The sequence below is a fragment of the Astatotilapia calliptera genome, chromosome 6 (assembly GCF_964374335.1).
Source record: "Astatotilapia calliptera chromosome 6, fAstCal68.1, whole genome shotgun sequence".
Taxonomy (NCBI): Eukaryota; Metazoa; Chordata; class Actinopteri; order Cichliformes; family Cichlidae; genus Astatotilapia; species Astatotilapia calliptera.
Genome location: NC_137427.1, coordinates 10,786,750 through 10,793,717, shown reverse-complemented (window position 1 = coordinate 10,793,717; position 6,968 = coordinate 10,786,750).

The window sequence follows — 6,968 nt, the reverse complement described above, 5'->3', positions numbered from 1 at the left end:
AGAAAAGGACCAGGCTCAGGGAACAGTGCATTGTTTCAGCCTGGCAGAGGGGGTGCTATTTGTGGAGGCTATCCCACAGGCAGACATCAGCCGGAGGATCACAGCTTTCCAGTATGAGCTGGTGCCCAGTCAGGGGCCAGCGATGCACATGTTCCCATATCTGCAACCTGGTTTAGGTAACAGCCTGCATTTTTTTCTTTTTCATTATTTTGTGTTTTGCTCTTGTGTGACTGGTGAAATTCATTTTCTGGTAACTTTATGTAATGCTGAGTCATTTCCTCTTGATGCATGCTACTTTTCTTAGCTCTCGGTATTCAGTACTCAGTCCCAGTATTCAGTGTTACTGTTCATAACACTCATTAAAGATCAAATAATGAAACCTATTTCTCTATTTGCACAAATATCAAGCCATAAAATCCAGAATATTTTAGATTGATTTCACATAACATTAAAAATTAATTGACTTTGTTGTAAGCAGGGACTATATAAAGAACAGTTCATTAATGATGCAATAATAACCTGATATGTCAACATGGATTCTGGTAAGCTCAGAATCCATGTTGAGCATTCTTGTGAGAAGTGATATCTAAAATTTAAATAATGAGCAGAAAGCGGTGACAATTTCCTAATTTTAAATGATACTTAAACACTGAAAAAGGACAAATATTCATTGTATTATGTAAACTCAAATAAATTCCCAGTGATTGCAGCTCAATTTTCACATGGTTTTGCAAATTGTCCACAATCTTTTGGTAACTTGGTAAAATGTTACTTATAGCTGGCAGTTTAGTAACGTGAAATGAGGCTGACAGACCAGAGCTGGAAAAGCAAAAAGGTTTGGTAAGCATGAGGCCTCATTACTGTTTCACCCTTGTTTCTTCATCCCACCTTGAAGTAGCCCCTTTTCTGACACCCCACCCCCCTCACACACTTCCTCACTCCCACTCTTCCCTGTATCAGCCAGACATATAAAAACAAGCAAGCCAATCGAAAGGTCTCACTAGGGTCAAGCACAAGGGTCAGCCAATCGTCTCCCAGCTGTCAATCAAGAGCAGATCTTCGCCACCCCCATTAGAACAGGAAAATTTGAGTAGCCCACCCATATGAGGGAAGTGGTGTTGAGAGGAACTGTGGTGGGTGGAGAGTCGCACTGGACTATCTTTATGAGAGCGAAGAAAGCCTTCCCAGTGAAACTTCCTGTCTGAGTGTGTCAGTGTGCCTTGGTGTTTTATAGCTGTTTTTATAGCTGGCAGGGTCAAGGGGTAATTCTCCAGCTATATCTCTTCCCTCACCTGCTGTCTTCATTCACATGCTCTCTATACCTCTTTTGATGTCTGATATCTAAGAAAAACCCACCAAGACTTTGAGAGTGAAATAGATTAATGGGAAACTAGATTAGATAAAAATACACAAACTAAGGAAAAATGTTTGTCTTTTTTATAGTAGCTCTTTATTAAAGTGTTGTTGTTGTTTTTTGTCATATTTTCAATTTCAGTCGCCTGCAAGCCTTGTTCAGATGAAGAGGTCCTCATGGCTGTGTGTACTAGTGACTTTGGTAAATAAATATCCACATGCATACAGATTAAATAATTGATTTCACATTTTGCAAAATATACTTTGCTTATTACCTTTGAAAGGTTTGGAATTTAAGCCTTGGATTAGATTATTGCCATTCAAGAAACTAGAAAGAAAATGTCACACCAAAACTAAATTGGAATTATGTAGTGCAGTGTTCTTATGTTAAATTTATAGTACTGTGTTAAAATGACTCCATAGCTATAGCATAAACTACACACACATATATATGTATATATGTATATATATATATATATATATATATGTATATATATATATATATATATATATATATATATATATATATATATATATATATATATATATATATATATATATATATATATACACACATATATATGCATAAAACCAACACGGCAAGCTGATCCGTACTTTCCCAGAAATGTAGGCACATGCAGCCCAGACTGCGACAGCTTTGATCAGTTTCCTAATCACATTGATTTGCTGCGTAAACAAATCATATCAATTAGCACAAATGTACTCAGACATTAAACAAAATGTAATGGGATATAATTGTATCTCGCTTGCTCACAGTGTTCATTAATGCATTAGCCTGTGTTCTGCTAAGTAGTCTTGAGGCATTTTCTTGCTTTTATGAATCTGACAATCATGTAGATTTAGTCTAAATGTTCTCTTCATTCTTCATCTTTTCATTTGAACATTTATAGTTAACAGTCAACAGAAAGACTCAGACTTGCACAGTAATATAACTCTGATATTAGCAGTACACCAGGGTAGGGAGGTTATGACAGCAGTTTTTTTGGGGGTTTTTAAAAAAAAAAAAAGCTTTCATTGCTTTCTGAAGTTTATTTAATTTTAACCTGTTGATTTAATTTTCTTTTATTAAAACTGTTCCTTCTCTGTAGCTGGCAGTGGTGTCTTCCAAGGCGTTGCACCAGGTACTAACAAGCACTCCATGGCGACAGTGACTCTGAGACGACTGTTTCACCAAAAGAGCAGGGTGTTTGCTTGGGGTGGAGCCAGAGGACGGAGTTGGAGTGGTCGTATCAATGTTCCTGCACAGTGCAGTGTGCGTCCTGGAGGGGACGAGTATCTTTTGACTGGCTCTGTCCATTTTGGAGAAGCCTGGCTTGGCTGTGCACCACGCTACAAAGACTTTCTAAAGCTGTACATCCAAGTACAAAATGCAGGAACAAACCCATGTCAAGTAGACACAAACTGAGAGATCTGTTCTCGGCTCTGATTTTAAACAAGGAGTGCTTCAGTCAGCGAAGAAAACGTGCAAAGGTTACAATTTGGAAGATGGGTCAATAAGGGACTGGAAGGAATCTTACAGATTTATTGTTTTCGTTACAGGCTACGTCTTCAGAATCGTATCAGTTTTATGACATTTTAATAGCCAACGTGCTACTTAAACCGAAATGTCCCTTTGGCTTTATTTTGCTACTGCATATGTAAATATGTTTGTAAATCTGTGCATGAGTGACTGTGAGTGAAAGAAGGAACGAGAGGCTTAAATTTAAACTCGTGCCTACCTGGTTAACATTTTTATTCTCTTGACGATACTGCTCATTCTTGAAATGAAAGTTTGCTTTGTAAAAAGCTTTCTGTAAAATTTAGGAGTCTTCTGACAGAAGTGTATAGTACGCAGCTCTGTGAGTCTTTGTGTGTGTGTGCTGCTAATGAGTTCAAAGGGACTGTACATATTTACAGAAATTAAAGATATGTGTTGTTATCTCACCAAAAAGGTACACACTTGGCGTGTTTTTCAGGTTGTGAATGTGTTAGTATGACCTCTATGTCCTGATAGAGGGGCCCTGTTTATAATTTATTAACAAATCTGCCACTATTTGTCAGATACTGCACGGCACAAAGGGGCTTAGTGTGGCTGGCATGCGGATAATTGAAAACAACTGACAAGTGAAGTTTGTAGTAGGAACAGAAAGTGAAGGACCAAAAGTTACCAGGCTTTCTGTCCACCCACATGGATGCAAACAAAGACTTATTATCCACCTAACTAACCAAAAGAAAAAACTATTATGAGTGCTCAGTGACCATTAGCTGGCAGGAGAGCAGCAGTGCGTCAGTGCTGGCGTTGCTGCCCCTGTGGAGCTTTGATGAGCCACTGTTCTGTTTGGCATCTGCTTTCCCTGCACATGTATATGTGTGTGTGTGTTTGTGTGTGTGTGTTCACTACTGAGTGAGAGAAGTGGAAGCAATTATATTTTCCACCATAATAATCCGGGTAGCTCAGATACTAATATGCTAATGTTTTTCTCTCAAATTTTCAAGTTTATACTAAACAAAACCTTTACAGTGTACAGCCCTAAAGGTACAGGATATTCATTGTATACTTAATGTAGGAGTAGTTTTGAATTGTAGCCTAATGGCAGGAGAAGCATGTCTGCCAAAATAAAAAGGGACTGCCAGATGGATTGATGGCTGAAACTACTAAGGCTTGATGGGCGGAGAGCTGAAAGACGAGGCGGATGTGTGAATGACCTTAGAGGCGTGTATGTGCACCTTTCCTGCTGCCTGCTGTCAACAGTCTGTGTGTGTGTGTCAGTTTGTGTGTGTGATGTTTTTGCTCTTTCCTCAGGAAGACCAAGAATGGATGGAATGTTCCCCTTTCACACACACACGTTTGGTTAACTATTGTTGTGAGGACACTTGTTAAGATAATGATTCCCCAGGCCCTTACCTCAGCTCATCACAACAGACTGCCTAAACATATTTATTACCTTTATTATTAAACTGCGTCTGCACCTTCAAACATCTCTTTGAAGATGTGTCTTAAAGTGATTACAGTCCAAAATGTCCTCAGTCTGAAATTTTCACTCAGCTCATAAAAATGGTTAGCCAAGCAAACAAATACCTCAGTCAATCCAAACATAAGGTTGGATTATTCTACTTTATTTTTTTTTAAATTGCGATGGTGCCTGGCTCGGGTTTCTTTTTCTTTATTGGTGTCTTGTGAGCCTACATGCTGGGCATATTGCTTAATGCATGACACAGTAATAGAAGTAATTCCTCCTCATTATCTTGGCCATTATACTGAAATACTATATACTGAAATCAACAAAGCTTTTAAGCCTGTTGCTGAGCACTTCCACAAACACTTCAGCAACTTTATACTGCAGTTTTAGAAAGTTGGATGATTCACAAGAGCTACATGAAACAAAGAATGTTCAACACTGAAGGCTGAGATAATCTGACCTTTGATGGTGTGTACAGATAGTAAATTTTAAAGACTGGATTATTCAGGTTTAATGGAAACAATTGTGGGTTAAAATTTGTACAGCGTGACCTTTAAATATTCCAGTCTTTATGCATCTGTTCAACAACTGCTGAGAAACTAGAAGAAAAACACGACCAGAACTGGACTTCTTAACTGATCAAAAACTAAGTACAAGGACACAGAGTTGAAGTTGTCATCGATGGCTAGCTTAACATGCAGCTAATATACGATGTGTGCTGTAAGTGCTATTTGTCATAAGTGAGGATGGATCTGAGTGAAAAACTATGAGGAACTGAATACTAATATCATTTTTAAAATAATGGGATTATTTCATAAGATGTACATTCCATCTGCAAAGTACTCACAGCGTTTCACTTGTTCCACATTCTGTCATGTTACAGCAAAATCATTTTACCTCAGAAATTGTAACAACAGTTAACTTAAGGCACTTTATATTGTAAGGTAAAGACAAGTTATTTCATTATTATTTATTACTGGGCAAGGTTTCCGAACTTTTTCCTCTGTACGAATGCTAATTTTTCTCATCTTTTTGTTTAATCTATAAAACAAGGTTAATTTCTGTTATTTACTTTCAGTTAACATGTAGAGACATATAGAGAGGCATCAACACATACCATTAAAGCTAAAGATAGAGACCTGAGAGGGTCAGCTCTATATAACAGTGCAGAACATCTTAACATACTAAGGTTCTGTGTGTGTTGCATAGGTGTGCTTGTCTTGGGTTGTAGTTTGAGAAGACCACAACACACGCGCCCTGCGCACTGCCAACATGCACACAGGCTACACTGCAGAAACCCAACCCACAATAGCAAACACTCAATACCCCCTGGCAACCCATCTTGGCAATGGTCCAGCTTGCCTTGGCATCCTCGCTAATTCGGGACACACTTATCCTTCTGCATGGGGGTCTTAATGCTAACCTTTAACTGTGAGAGTGTGTGAGATATGGAAACAGTTTGTGCTACAGTATGCAAGGGGCACAGCTGAGCGGTCAGCTGGAGTCCAGGGAATGGCTGAGCTCAGGGAAAATACACATGTATGCTTCCACCCACATACTGTATACTACCAGTGGCATTTTATAATGCACTGGTCAGGGTGGGGTCAGTGCTTTTTACATGGTGGCGCAATATTTTAGGTTGTAAGTATGTCTGGTTTCTGAAGGAGAAGACTGTGTGTGTGTGTGTGTGTGTGTGTGTGTGTGTGTGTGTGTGTGTGTGTGTGTGTGTGTGTGTGTGTGTGTGTGTGTGTGTGTGTGTGTGTGTGTGTGTCTTTAGAGACTGATGCACTTAATCTTTAAATATAGAATGGGAAAAAAACATCTTTAGTAGTAAACAAAAGTAGATGCAGCGTGACATTTACTGAAATTCTTTTTTTGTGTTTCTGCGACTGTGTTCCGCAGTGATCTTGACAAAATTTTTGAGAAAAGGATGATCTAATTATTAACTTCTAACTATTACTATTATTAACTATTAACATTTTGGATGATATTTGTTAAAAGAAAGACAAAAACGAAATGAAAAAGGAAAGAAGGAATACTTCTGGAAAAAGAAGTAAATGTTTCTGATGCATATCAGTTAAAAATGACCTTTTATCATCAAATTATCAAGATGTTTGAGAATGATAATAAATAATAAATAAATATTCTAATACCATATGGTTAGAGTGTTAATGATGATGACCCAAATTGATTTGCACTGGAAATCACAAAAATGAAAAACTATTCAAAGTCTTGTAAACAAATCCTGCAAACAATATAAATCCAGAGCTATTTTAACACAATGTAAAATTATTAATCAGTATTAATCAGGGAATATTAATCAGTCATGGTCCTGTTGTACATGAACCTTCTTATTATGATATTAGGTTGTACTGCCCCTCAGTGGCAGGAAAATAAAATTCTATTCTAAGTGTTAAATTTGTCAGCTGAACTGTTTTAGTTCAAAGGCACAATGTTCCCGCAATTCATCAGACAGAAGTCATTTTCTAGTACCAGTCTAATCACTTTGAATTACATTAAAGAATGTCGAAAAATTTCTACATTAAAAAAAAATGCAAATGAGCACGAGTTGAAAAACATTTGTATCTCAATGCAGAAGTGAAAGCTTCAGTACTGCCAATGACATGTAGTAGCTCAAACTGTGGGTGTCCCATT